Raw genomic sequence first — 13,868 nt, 5'->3', positions numbered from 1 at the left:
GTTTGAAGGTAGGGTAATTTCTGCAATTAAACCCATACAACTTAAAATAAATGTAGTTTTTGGATTTTTAGTTTATAAAAAAATGGATAAAGGGTACGGTATATCGCTGCTTATGACTGATATTTCGCAAATGAACATGACACAACAAACGTATAAGGCTATATGAACTTGAACGGGACTGGACCTTTGGACCCATGGACTATAAGATACAGACCTCAATCTTCACGTCGACATACGAATGAGGAATCGCCTTTTTCCCCAACGTAACGTCGAATCTGCCTGGCACTTCCAGCAAAAGAGTGTTCTAAAATCCTTGGAAACTATATATTGGAGCAGTGACACAAAGCTGCAGTGATGGACGGGCTACTACTGAGCCCATCATTCAGGTGTCTGACCATTATTGGATGTTCGGCCAGCGGCTGAGGCAAACCCCTTAGTATAACAATAGCGGTATCATCCCGAAAGCGATCAATCGACCTTCCAGGATACCCGCATTAACCCACTGCTTTAGTCCTCGGATGATTAGTCAACTCAGTATGGCACCAGATGGTTGTAAACGACTAGCTGCAAGCAAAGAACGACCGGGCCCTTCACCGAAATTCGATCACAAGAAGCTGAAGAGAAACATTTGGAAGAGTACGCCATTCTAAATAGGGTTGAATCGACGAAAGAACAACCTGGTAAAACCCGAATTATTCTACTAGATATAACCGGCTGTTTTGAGACGTTGGCAACGTACATAGGTCCTGCATGTGAAGTTCTCTAGCATGGCAATAGCCACCCCTTCACATTCACCATAAGCTATCGCTCCTTTATACATAGGATCACAGATCACAGATAACAGATCATAAAAAAGTGTTGATCAAGACTCAGTGTAGCCAAGGCTGGGCAGTGATGGAGTACGTGTCCGACATTCCCTATGCGCGATGTAAAGTGTTTAAATCCTGTTTGGTCAAGTCCGAACGTCCGTTTCAAATATAAAGCCAAAGTAGTGCTGGGCTGCCATATGTACTTTAAAAACTCAGGTTATTGGTATGTAAATGTGTATGTAACAAATATGTAAATAGCTTAGTCAAACTAGTGCCTCCTTAGCAGATAATCGCAAGACATTCCTACTGAGATCTTAATATGCATACCTGAGGCCCCAAAAGGTTATTTAACACTTACTATGTGTAAAATTTACTCTCGCTTGGATTGGTCTTTTGGAAACTAATATCTAAGGACATGGAGTAGTTCGCCGGTAACAGAAAACTTCTTGCAACGAGAGTGGCAAACTTGAAAAAGAGCAGATCAGCTAATCTGGCTCAGCTAACAGTGAGATCAGAAACGTTTTATTTCTTTGGGTCCGATTCAATGAGAGGTTTCAGCCGAGTTAAAATTTGGTATTTCCTGCCCAGCATTTCCGTCTAGTGATTTTTCCGTACATAGATGTCTGAATCTTGTCTGTGAACGGACGCCAGTTAAAGCGCATTCGTATGGAGATAGTTGAGGCCCCGTGAGGAAACCAAGCTATGGAAAGTCCCATTAAAGTGGATATTCCTCTTAATACCATATTCCGACCGACAACGAAAACAATTTGCAAACGAGTTTTGGGATTGTGGGCTGAAGGCTGTTCACATAGTGATTTTTTTTTCTGGAAATACCATGTCGTAGAATCCTGGTAAAATATATGTGTAGAAAATTTTTGCATCTACCTTAGTAGTTACACTCTCACTAAGGATAGATTTCCTACCTGAACAACTTCAGAAAAAAGAATTGTTATGGATGAATGATTTGTGAGCAAAAAGTTTCCCCTTTAAGATATTTTTGTGAAATTTTCACTGGCTATATACTAGGGTGATTGAATCGATTTTTCCAAACCGGTCTCAAACGTTTTTTTTTTTATATTTTTAGGCGGTTTTTTTATCTTGATTTTTCGAATAACGAGTAAACCGGATTTTTACAATCGAATGAACGGGCTTTTCCCCTAGTTTATTTACATAGGATGACGGATTTTAACCGTCACCGTGTTGAGTGTAAGGGGTCTGGATGGAACTTATTTTGCCTTACTGATTCCTAAATGAAGGCTCTACCTCTTTTTAGCAGTCATATTGTAACTTTAGTCATGATTTCTGACTAAAAGTAGGCAGTACTGTAAAGAAAATATCTATATAAAATAAAACCGGGTTTTTTAGAGTTTTTCTAATTTGAAAATGGAGAGCCGGTTTTTTTCAAATTGCCATTTTTCGAATAACTCGATAACCGGTTTTCGAAAAAAAGCGAATAATCCAACACCCTATGATGTACATGCTACGCGCCATAGCTCAGAAGGTATTTAGCAATCTCTACCTACCCACTCTTCTACAAAGTCTTTCGCTTTCCCACAAATTCCTCGACGTAGAGGCCTAATGTGCCCTTTATGTGACCACCAAATTACGCCTTTTAATTTTAACGTGACGTTTACTTCGATATTTGATTTCATTTGTAAATAGATTGCTCGAAAACAACAACAACACAAACACTGGCAATACCGGTGCAGCACCGCCTGCAAAAGCTTTTGCATTTTTTTTTTGTTTTTATTGCCATTTAATGTTTCTGATGCTGGCGGTGAGCATTTAACGTTCCACACGCGCTTAATTAAATTCACTTTAACTACTCGCAGTGCAGTGGGTAGTAAGAGTAACAAAAAACAACAACAACACATTTTGCTACACACATACGCATCAGCCTGTGTGTACCTGCAGCCGAGTGTGTTTATTTATCAGTCCAACCAAAGCGCTATCATTCACCCACACCTTTGTGGTTGGGATACACACACACACACACACACATGCACACACGCACTCTATAAAACTTATCTCTGCGGTTGTGTTCGTTGCGCTTTTCATTGTCCCCTTAATGTTTGTGTAATTGCGTATCTCTGCTTATTTATGATTTAATTAAATGCGTTGCAATGGCAAACACAGTAAAGCAGCACACACACACGCAGCTATTCACATATGTACATATGCATGTGTGTATGTATGTAAGTGCGTTTATATGGCCCTTGCATTTATGCAAGCAAGGACACTAGCGAGGACACCAAAGTGCCTTATTACACATTGCAAAACGTTTGCGGAGTGCAGAATGCATTCACCTGCTGCGGAAATGTGTGTGTGTGTGTAGAGGCGTATGGCGCTTTAACTAACTTCCTTTAATGTCCTTGCCTTGCAGTCTAGCAGCTGCAAATGTTTTTCCATTCATTCAATTGCCAATTGCCATGACTAAAGTGTGTTTATTTTGATTTTATGAACGTTGAGTACTCAATTGAAAGCATTAATTTCGCCCCCCCAAGTCATTACCAGCGGTCATAAAATCTCATTAAAGTACGGTAATGAGAAATTTAATTTAATTTACAGCAAAATTTATGAAAACAAAACAAAAAAGGAAAAAATAAATTAATTAATTAAAGAAAAAAGTAAACTTTGTACTCAAAAATTGCAATTCGGATGCCGGAATAATCGCTGGTACGAGTATATCCAAACACCAGATTTTCAAAGGTTAGAGTAGACGAATTATCGAGCTCGGACTGTACCTTCTGTACTTTCCATATCGCTATCAAAACGCTGACCCTGACACTAAGTCACTAAGTCCGCGCATGGCTATCTTTTTTCCTATCTTCTCTTGACTGATATTCTCTAAGTATAGCTATTACTTTTCATTCAAGCACGTGCACCGCATCCGTTAAGTGGCAGTGCTGTGCTGCACTGCAGCAACGCTTTTATACGCTAAACCGGAAATTAAGTTAAAACCACAAGCAGCGTCCACGCGTATTTCCAGCCACTCCTCTCTAACACCAAACTACTCACTTTCGCTTACGAAGGGATGTGAGGAAGAAATGTTTCCTCTTCCTCTTTTACTGCATTATTCGTCTAATGATGCATAATTGAATTCTTCTGCTTGAAGTAGTCCGCCGATTGATCAATCAATTTGCCAAAACAGCAACTAAAACATTCGGTCGCCTATCTCAGTGCTGATATCTCTACCCGTCCCCACAAATGGTGGCCAAAATTTTCGTATGCAAGTCCCCTTTTCTCTTACTGTGTATGTATTAAGAAAGTTTTTGCAAGCTAATTTGAAGGTAGTTCGAATGTGATGAATAAATGTTAGGATAGTAAAGGTGTGAAATTCTTCCCTTCACTTTATTAACCGATGAGATAAATTCTTTTAATTAATGATGTTTATATTTGAAAAATGAGGAAACACACCTTCTTGAGAAACGATTTTTTGTTACATACAGTGACAGTCGTCCGAATAACAGATAAAAAGATCACAATTTATACCAGTCCAATCATTCGATATGGGGAACTACTACACCTCGAAAAGTTTAGGAGATTCACATATTCTTCCATGTGGCCGAGCATCCAGGTGATCTACCTGACGCGACAGCAGGAGAAGGTAGCCTGGTGCCACCATCCAGACTTGAGTGGGCTTTAAGCTCCTTTTCGCAGCATTATCCGGCAGGTCTGTAAGGTAGTTTTCCTGCGACGTCGCAGAAGGCTGGTCAGAAGATCAGAGGCTGGCTATGCAGCATATTGGAGGGAAAGTGGGAGTCAGCAATGTCTCTAAGCAAGCCATTGTAAACGGAGTGAATACGACAGTCGCTCATCCGGTAATTTTGAACTGAATAAGCAGTATGTTGAGCTGCAGAAGTGTTGCTGCGCAATGAGTTGGGCAAGGGGTCATTGGTGGTCATTGGTGCTCTACAGGTTATTAAAGAAAATGGAAGGTGGACCTGCCAAACTTACTGCAACGTCATAGTAAGCGGAAAGTGTCCGTCCACGCTCAGCCCACTTATGAGCAATGGGTACTGCACCGAAGATATGTACATCTTTGGCCAATCAAAGCGGAAAAGACAGTTCTAGTACTCTTCAACGGGAAAAATAAGATTCCGAACTGGTCTAATCCTAAGCTGGATAGCGTGACGCTCTAGCCGAAGAAAAGCGCCAAGTACCTTGGAATAATACTCGATAGCAAGTTATCGTGCCGCCTCAACATTGAGAAGAGGGCTAAGAAAGCCTCAGGGCAGATACTGGGCTGCACCTCGCCCTCTTTTTCACACTGAATCTTCACGATAGTCAGCTCATCACTGTTCTGTGGGGGTTTGCTGGACAGAAAGTTTTTTAAGCTGTCAATCATCGGCATGCCAGGAGCACTCAGAACTACGCCAACGGAAGTCCTTTACACCTTATTGCACCTCTTTTCAACGGGCCTATCTAGCAGAAATATAGCGTCAAAAACTGCTGTTAGGTTTTATGCTACGGGGCATTTTTTGTGAGATCCACAGTAGCATAGCGTCCATTTTATTAGGACGAATTGACCGCATGATCCCGGATCTGCACTTAGGGGCGAACTTCGAAGCAACTATAGAGGTCGAAGGCTGATTCAGTATTTGTCCACACAGACGGGTCGCCGGCAGTCGTCTGCATGGAGCTCGGTCTCAACAAATCCTACAAGCTACCGAACTACTTCAGCATTATCCAGGCGGAAGTGTTGGCCATTAGGAGAACGGCGGAGCTACTGAGCAGCGATCTAGCAAATATACAAGTGAATCTCTACATTGACACTCAAGCTGCGATAAAGGCGCTTCTATCGCATATCACTTCCTGAAGAAATGTGAAGTGAAGTGAAGAGGAGGACAGCTCTGGATTTTCAAGATATTGACGTACATCTGTACTGCTTTCTGGGGCACACAGGTATCGCGGGCAACGAGGATGCCGTCAAGCTTCCCAAAAAAAGGCGCTCTGTCGGAAACTATGCTGATTGAGCAAGTGCCGATTTCTCCCAAAGCGATTTAACGAGAACTCGATCTGTCCATGGTCCGGATTATGTGCAGAGCATATGACATCAAACTCATCAAGTTTATTCTATCACTCAAGATGGAAAACCCTAGGCTACTGGTGTGTGTTCTGTTAACGTTCTCTGTGGATGGTTATTTGATGGACTACAGATCGTTATTAAGGGCCGTCAGGCATTAAGCCAGAACTCTATTTATGGGTACTTAGTATTACCAAGAAAGTGAAGGCCTAGGCTTAAACCTTAGCCATAATCCAGTCTCCTGGCGAACTTTAACAGTTTGCTGCAGTGAGGAAAAAAAGTTGAGCCAAGGTAGCTGAGCTGCGATCTTCCGAAAACTGGGCAATAACACAGCAAGTGTTTTAGTGTGCCTCTGAGTAATTTTCCTCATGTCTTCATATGGCATGAATTCTTCATTCTGTTACAGTCCTAACTTGAACCAATGAGGTGGTGTGACCCAATGTCCCGTGAGTAACCCAAATAAAAATGTAGAATAAAAAGAAATATTTAGGGGTCGCCCAAACCGCCTTCTCCAACAATTTTCTGATGAGATCTTAATTGAGGGACCTTCAGTTTTACACCAACTCCGACCGGCTAAAAGCTTTTATAAGAAGCTTTTTAATGACTCCTGCCGCCATCCTCGGATGTTTGCCATTGCCTGCAGCGGGCACGTAGGAACTTCTCAGCTACGACGGCCACCTCAGCTAATATCTTGCGTTGCAGCCCTGGAAGTGTTGGAATATAGTTGGTGGTTTTTGAAGGGTGAGATATGTTATTTGCCACATCTGATTCCATACTTGGATGATTAAAATTTATCCCGATTTTTATTTCGTGAATTTTTCCACCTGTATTAGGCGAGTCCAAGCCCATTGCCACAGCGTTACCAAAATTATTCAGAGTCAATATGGACGTATAAAAAGTTAGAGAAAGCGAAAGCATCTGCCACTATTTGAAATGCGGAAATTATCAACTCAATAATGTTGACTAAGAAAATATAATGGTATCATAGGGTATTCTAGTTTATGCCTCCAACTGTGTTGCCACACAAAGAGAATTTCATATGCCAGATGTGCCAGCATTACTTTTATTGGCTCTTACACATACTCGTAATAACAAAGCGCATAAATTTCGTGATGTTTTATTAAAATTAGTTAAATGAGCAAAAGCGTCAGGGTTAGAAAGTGTGAGTGCGGGAGAAGAGCTAAAAAGCTGCCTGCATGAATGAAAGTATGTATGTATGTATTTAGTGCTGTGTGCACATGTGCGTTCAAAGAATTTATTAAAAATTCAAGTGTTGCCATTTCGCTGACAACAGCGAAATGTAATGAGATGAAATGAACGCACTTGTAAAGCGCACCAGGATTGTTGTTAAATACCTTTCTTGCCTTGCAAGTATGTAGCTCGGGAGTGAGCTGCTGGGGAAAAATATGTACACACCGCCAAATACTCACAGAAAAATAGCAAAAACGGACAGCCACAAACAATGGCAGTCAGTCAGTCAGTCACTCAAAAGCAAAAGCAACCTGAGAGCTCCTTACAACAACAGCAACGACAACAGCAACGACAAGCAAACAACAATGTAAATGATTTTTGCATAATTTATTCGATGATTATTACAAACGAGATGCCAATGCGAAGAATGCGCGCCCAAGTCGACTGTTGCGGCGGTTGCTCGGCTCCTTTTACGAAATTATGTTGTTAGTTACGCTAAGGCAGGTACTTATTTGATGCACTCTGTGTGGGACAGGATGTGTGCGACGGTTGCTTAGGCTTGCAGGCGGGAGAACTTGTGGCATTTGAAGGTAGCGGCAGTGCCAGCTAGACTCCAGCGAGTCTTTTTTTTTTATTGCAATTACACGCGTTCAACTGCTGCGAAGTGCCGTCTGGTGGGGTAGCATGAGTGGTGTGGTGTGTAGTAAGGTTTAAAAGTACTAGCATCAAATGTGAATTGCGAATATTACTCGGATTTAATTTTGTTGTGGCACTCATTTAATGCTCGACGCTAGACGTTTGTGGCAGCTGCTCAATCGTATGCAAAATGATTATGGCAACTCGTCAGCGGACAATTTTACATGTAGTTGCGCATATGCAAATACATTAGGGTGGTCCAAATATACATAGGAAAATCACCTTTTTATGTTTTTTCCTGTTTCTAGTTATTTGAAAATTTAAAATTATTTAAATAATTAAGATTTTTCATCAAAACTAAAAGCGTTTGAAGAGATTTAAAAGCACTTTTGTACGGAATTGCCACCTTTCTAAAAAATACAACAACGGTTACTAAAAATTTAAGCTTATTTAATATCACACTTATGCACTGCCAGCAAACGTTTTTGAGAATATATTCCTTAATTACATATATATTTTTGGATAGGGTTGCCATTTATCTATAATACAAATTTTTTTCAATCATGCTACATGCGATTAAGTAAAATATGAGTTTCAAACAAAAGGTGTTAAAATAAAGCTTTAACCCCTACATACTTCTGGATAGATTTGCCACCTATCTAAAAAATTAAAATGATATACCGTCGCAAAAATGCATATTGCATCATTTCACTTATACATAATTCTTATACATAATTGCCCCATCTTGGTTAGCAGATGGATGGCAACCCTATTTAAAAATATGTTAGTCCAAGGCTTATGCGTACACCTTTCGTGTGACATCCATATCTATTGTGGAATTAAATAAGCTTAAATTTTTAATAATCATTGTTCTATTTTTTAGAAAGTTGGCAACCCCGTTCAAAAGTGTTTTTACATATCTTCAAACGCTTTCAGTTTTGATGAAGAAACATAAATATTTTATTGACCTTTAAATAATTTTAAATTGTCAAATATCTGGCAACTCTATTCTTCAAAATTTTTTACAACAAACTCACAGAAAACATCGAGTAGAATAAAATAAATAAGCATCGTAGTCTTATTTTTTGAAGACTTCTGAAGGGAAACAGTCTTGTTCGAAAAAAATACGTATCTCCTTAGCTGGAGGAAAAAAAAATTTAACCACCCTAATATATCTACATATAATACATTATACATTATTATGTATGTATATATTTCATCTATCCCATCAGAGATTGGCCCAATGAGTTTGGTGTGCGTCAACGGCGCGCTACTTTCACGCATCCTGCTAACTTTCACGAATCCTGATAGAGCTTTTCTAAGCACTTCAACAGGCATTCAGCTGCGTCCTTTTATTGTCTCGTCACATTGTTATTAGGCCTTTGCACTCGCCTGGACTTTGTGCTGTGGGAGTGTTCTGATTCCCCTGCGATTTGAGATTTTCAAAGGCAGAATGTCACTATATATATATAACTATATGCATCTGCATTGATGTCTACATTTGCGCTTAGACACAATTACACCTTTCCCATGCAAGTAGCCAAGTGTGAGTATATAGGTACGCCAGTTATTCATTCATTTTTTTTTTTCATTTAGTCAGCCACTCAGTCACACAATCAGTTGTTGTTTCTTTCCACTTTACGCCACTTTGCATTATTGCATAACTTAGTAGCTTAGCTCTGCTTCACTTTGCTCTCTTTGCACTCTACTCAACCTCCAGTGCAACTCAAATCCACACAATCCCAATTTAATCATATTTCTAAGGCACTTGTTGTCCTTATTACAGTTATATGTAGTCCTTGCTGCTGTTGTCGTTTGTCGTCGCCTTGTCATCTTATGTTTTACGATTATTACTTTGTACTTGTATTTTTGCTATTTCTTTATTTTCCGACTTGCATATGCATGCATTGCTTATTATTGTTGTTGCTGTTGACATGTCGCCACGCAGACGTAATCAAAAAGGTAATCAACATAAAGTCACACTTGTCACAATCATAAATGAGTTAAGTGTTTTAGGTGTAATCATGCAGCGGTATGTATGTATGTATCTGTATGAATACTTACATACATACATATCGACGGTGCATGCGAAAAGGACTCGAGCTCAAAAGTTGACTGCGGAAGAAGACGCGCAAAGAAAACGTCGGTAAAGAAAGACGCGTCATGAAAATGTGTTTAAATTTTTGCTCCCTACACCCCGGCCACGCCTACTTTTATCGCATGTCTTTCTTCACCGTCAAATAGGTTTACGCATCGGTTTCCTCGTCGAAGTTTTTTACGCGTCCTTTTTCGCCGTCAAAACACGCGTGTGCCTTTTTTCTGGACAGTTCTGAGACAATAAGTTTTTTATGAGAAACAATTTCTAAGATTCGATTTTGGAATAATTTTTCGTTTTTTTCTTTTCTTTTAATTGAGCGATTTAATTGTGTTAAATTGAGAATTAAGAGAATGTTAAACAAGTTATTAAAAAAATAGTTTTTAAAGACAAGCAAGAAAAATCTACCCCAGCACCACCTAACTTCTACATTTTTGGTGAAAATATTTCCTCTCATTTAAGAAACACTCGTTCTAATACTGAAACAAATCGAACCATAAACACGGATTTTCCAAATATCTCGACTTCTGTGCCATCTATCGGACAAATAGATAAGCATTAATGTTTTACTTTTTTGAATAGGGTTGCCACCTGCTAAGAAATTTGCTATATTCAATCTTAACAAGCGAAGGTATCACTTTTGCACAGTCATTGTCAAATGGAAGGACTTACGCTCTAAATGTGCAATAATATATTACTATTTAGAGTAGTGTTGCCAACTGTTTAAAAATTATAAGATCTTCACGAGTAGTTGGATAACAAAATGAAATACAAAACGAAAAGGCGTGGCCTTCGCATGTAAAAAAAACTTTGATTTTTTACCAGGGTTACCGCCTATTTAAAATTAAAATTGTATACTTGTAGAGGATAAAGCAAATTGCTGAACGGATTTTGACGAGATTTTGTTTAATATAATCTATCAGAATTTGCATAGAGTTGCCACCTGTCTAAAAAATTATAAGATGCGTTCGTTGAACTACAAAAATTTATTATTTTTTGAGTAGGGTTGACACCTTTTTAAAAATTATAAGATCCTCACCATTCGTTGGCCTTAAAAATGTGGTACCAAGTTAAAGGATGTGCAAAAAGCTTTTATTTTTTAGTGGGGTTGCCACCTTATTAAAAATGACTACCTTACATATAATACGCGAAGGCATTTTTTGCTAATGAAATCAGATTTTCGCAAATCATTCAATTATAAAAATAGGGGATCCAATGAAAGAGCTTGGCCTTCAAATGTGCAATAAGGTTTTGTTTTTTCGAAGAGGGTTGCTACCTGTACGAAAAATTGTAGGACGTGGGCTGTTCATTGAGCTAAAAATTGAGTTATCAAATGAAAGCACTTGGCCTCCAGATATGCGATAAGGTTTTATTTTTTTAATGGAATTGCCGCCTGTCTTAAGTATTATACGATCCACATCGTTAGTTGCATTAAAAATATAAGATGTCAAATGACAGGGCTTGGTCATTAGGCGTGCAATAAGGCTTTATTTTTTTGAAAAGGGTTGCCAGCATGAGGCCTGCTCGTGATAAATATATGTAGTTTATCCATGGGCTGTTATGATGCTGTCAAAAGAATTATTGTTGAAGAAATTTAGTCAAGCACCAGATGGAATTGTGGCGTCACCAAGATAATGTCTAGAGAGAAATCACCCAAGGGTGGTCTGCTTAGCCGATTCATCAGCCCGATCAGTTTCGAATGTGTTTGAGCGATCCAAGGCCCTGATTACCGCTTCGTCGTCAGAGTTAATATAAACGCCTCTAATCGATAGCGCGTTGGTGGCGTTAGCCAGTCAACTGCTTCCCCTATAGCGATCGTGGGCTCATACTACGACTTGAAAGAGAAACTAGTATCCCTTACCCGCAATGCCTGTGGAAACGACGGCGCGTAGCTCTTTGTCAGCGTTCCAACTTCTTCCGATGGAATTGCACCAGACAATAACCACATACAGCATAATTCGCTTTATTTACCTTTGGAGAGAAGCCCATGGCACTTTTGTAGCAGTATGGAGCAACTGATGCGTTTTTTATCCGTTTCTCAATATTTTGCTGCCAGGATGCATTTCTAAGCAGGGCGAAGCCCAAGTACTTGATCGTGTCAGGGAGCACAATTCGAAGGGCTCCGATCAAGGGAAGCTGAGTAGTGGGTACTTTATATCACCTTCTGACCAAGATTAATCGCAAGTCCGTAGCTAGCAGACCAAATTTTGACTAAGCTTAAGTTTCGCAATTCTGTCGCGGAGTATTTAGGAGATAAGCCTTACTTAAAAATCATTAAACTCGCTTTATACTAATAGATAGATACTAAAAATCAAAAATGCCCCCCATCTACCGTTCCCTTAAATTTAAAAAACCTCCACTAATATTTATTTATAAAACAAAAATTTTTCGATTCAAAACGAACTCCAACTTTCCTAATGTCAACCAACAAACCGCACTATAATAAATCATCGCTTTTTCATCTCTGCAAATGCCAAGCCAACAGCTGTGACCATAAAATCAACCTTAAGAGTCATTAAATTTATTTTTTTTTCCCCATCATATTTACATACAAGAAAAGTCATTTTCCACAAAACAGAAACAAAAAAAGCGAACAAATAACCAAACAACATTCTTCACGGTTACACGCCATGTAATGCAAATGCTCTATAAATAATACAAAAAAAAATAAAGAAAAATGAAAAAATATGAAAAAACCCCAGGCACTTGCGCCTAATAGTAGATATGCAAAATATGATGCCGCGCCCATTCGCGTTGCCTGTCGCGCACGTACTCGCTCATCAAATGTAATTTGAATCCATTTGTCTAACTTGTCTGCCTGCGCGTCCTTTGGCGGGGGGCAATCGGTCTGCCGGTTAGGATAACTTTGCGTTTACAGCGAAATGAGAGTGAGAAAAAGAAATACTGAAACAAATGCTAAGTACCAAATTTTGTTTTGCGGAAATCATAAATTGGCTGTTTTGTATGTCATTTATTATCATTATTTGTTTGAAATTATGACAGAAAAAAGCTGAAAAATGAAATTTAAGGCAAAAAGGGTGTTTCTTGTGTGAGAAGTGAAAAAAATAATAATAGACAGTAAGGGGAATAAAATGGGGCGCACAATTTTAAATGGCGTGGTTGAAAGGAAAGTAGTTTTTCTTACTGAAGGAAATAATATAATGTCGATTATACTGTGTAGCCTAGTCGGTCTAAGTACAAGATTTTCAAACTGCATACTACATGCGAGAGAGAGAACAAAGCAAAACTGTTTGCGGCACTGGCAGGATTATTAGACCCGTTCGACTAGGGGACGTTGGGCATACATATAAACTCATTCCCGGTATAAGAGAATGGCTTGGCAGCGACATGGGGAAGTGGACTTCGACTTTGGGTTATCCAAATACTAACGGGACATGGTTGTATTAAAGGTTACCACAGCCTTCTTCTCTAATCTACGGATCTACGTTAAGGAAGAGATCCTCTGCTTAGTGCTATTTAGGTTACGTGCGTTCTGGGTCTTGTGAGGACTTCAAGCTTGCACGAGTGCTTTGCTGCTTCTTATTCCTCGTAACATATGAAATCTAAACAAGACAGGGAAAACCACACCGAAGTTTCATTTGGTATTCATTACACTGTAGTGGGTACTAAGAAATCTTTCTTATTTCGTACATAGTAAATTGCAGTAGCACTTTAGTTCACTTTGCTGATATTTCTGGGATGGAAAATGAATTTAGCCGGCCTGCTACCTTCCGTATTTGTCCAATAATATTACGCTCACTTCTTAATCTAGCCATACGGATCTCCTTAGAAGATGAATGTAGAGACCTTGGGCTATGAATCCACGTGCTGCTCATTTCCCGTCGAAAGTATCTTTCATTTCAGTGCGCACGATTCCATTATTTTTGTTTGAATTTGTCCTTTTACAGTCTTAGAGTTGAAGTTATGGTTATAGATTTATAGATGCTTGCTTATCGTCTACCCTTGTTCGTCGTGCAATTATTAGAGTGTATGTAATTATTAAATAGGGATTTCTGTTATCAAAAGCATCTCTACGTCCAAAACAATGGCCACCTTTGAATAGCGTTAGTGGTTGGCTTCGCTAATAGATTGGGATATTGATTTCTATTCA

Source organism: Rhagoletis pomonella, unplaced genomic scaffold, assembly GCF_013731165.1.
Source record: "Rhagoletis pomonella isolate Grant_MI unplaced genomic scaffold, Rhpom_1.0 Rhpom_scaffold_00006, whole genome shotgun sequence".
Lineage (NCBI taxonomy): Eukaryota > Metazoa > Arthropoda > Insecta > Diptera > Tephritidae > Rhagoletis > Rhagoletis pomonella.
Note: the sequence above shows the minus strand (reverse complement) of the source record.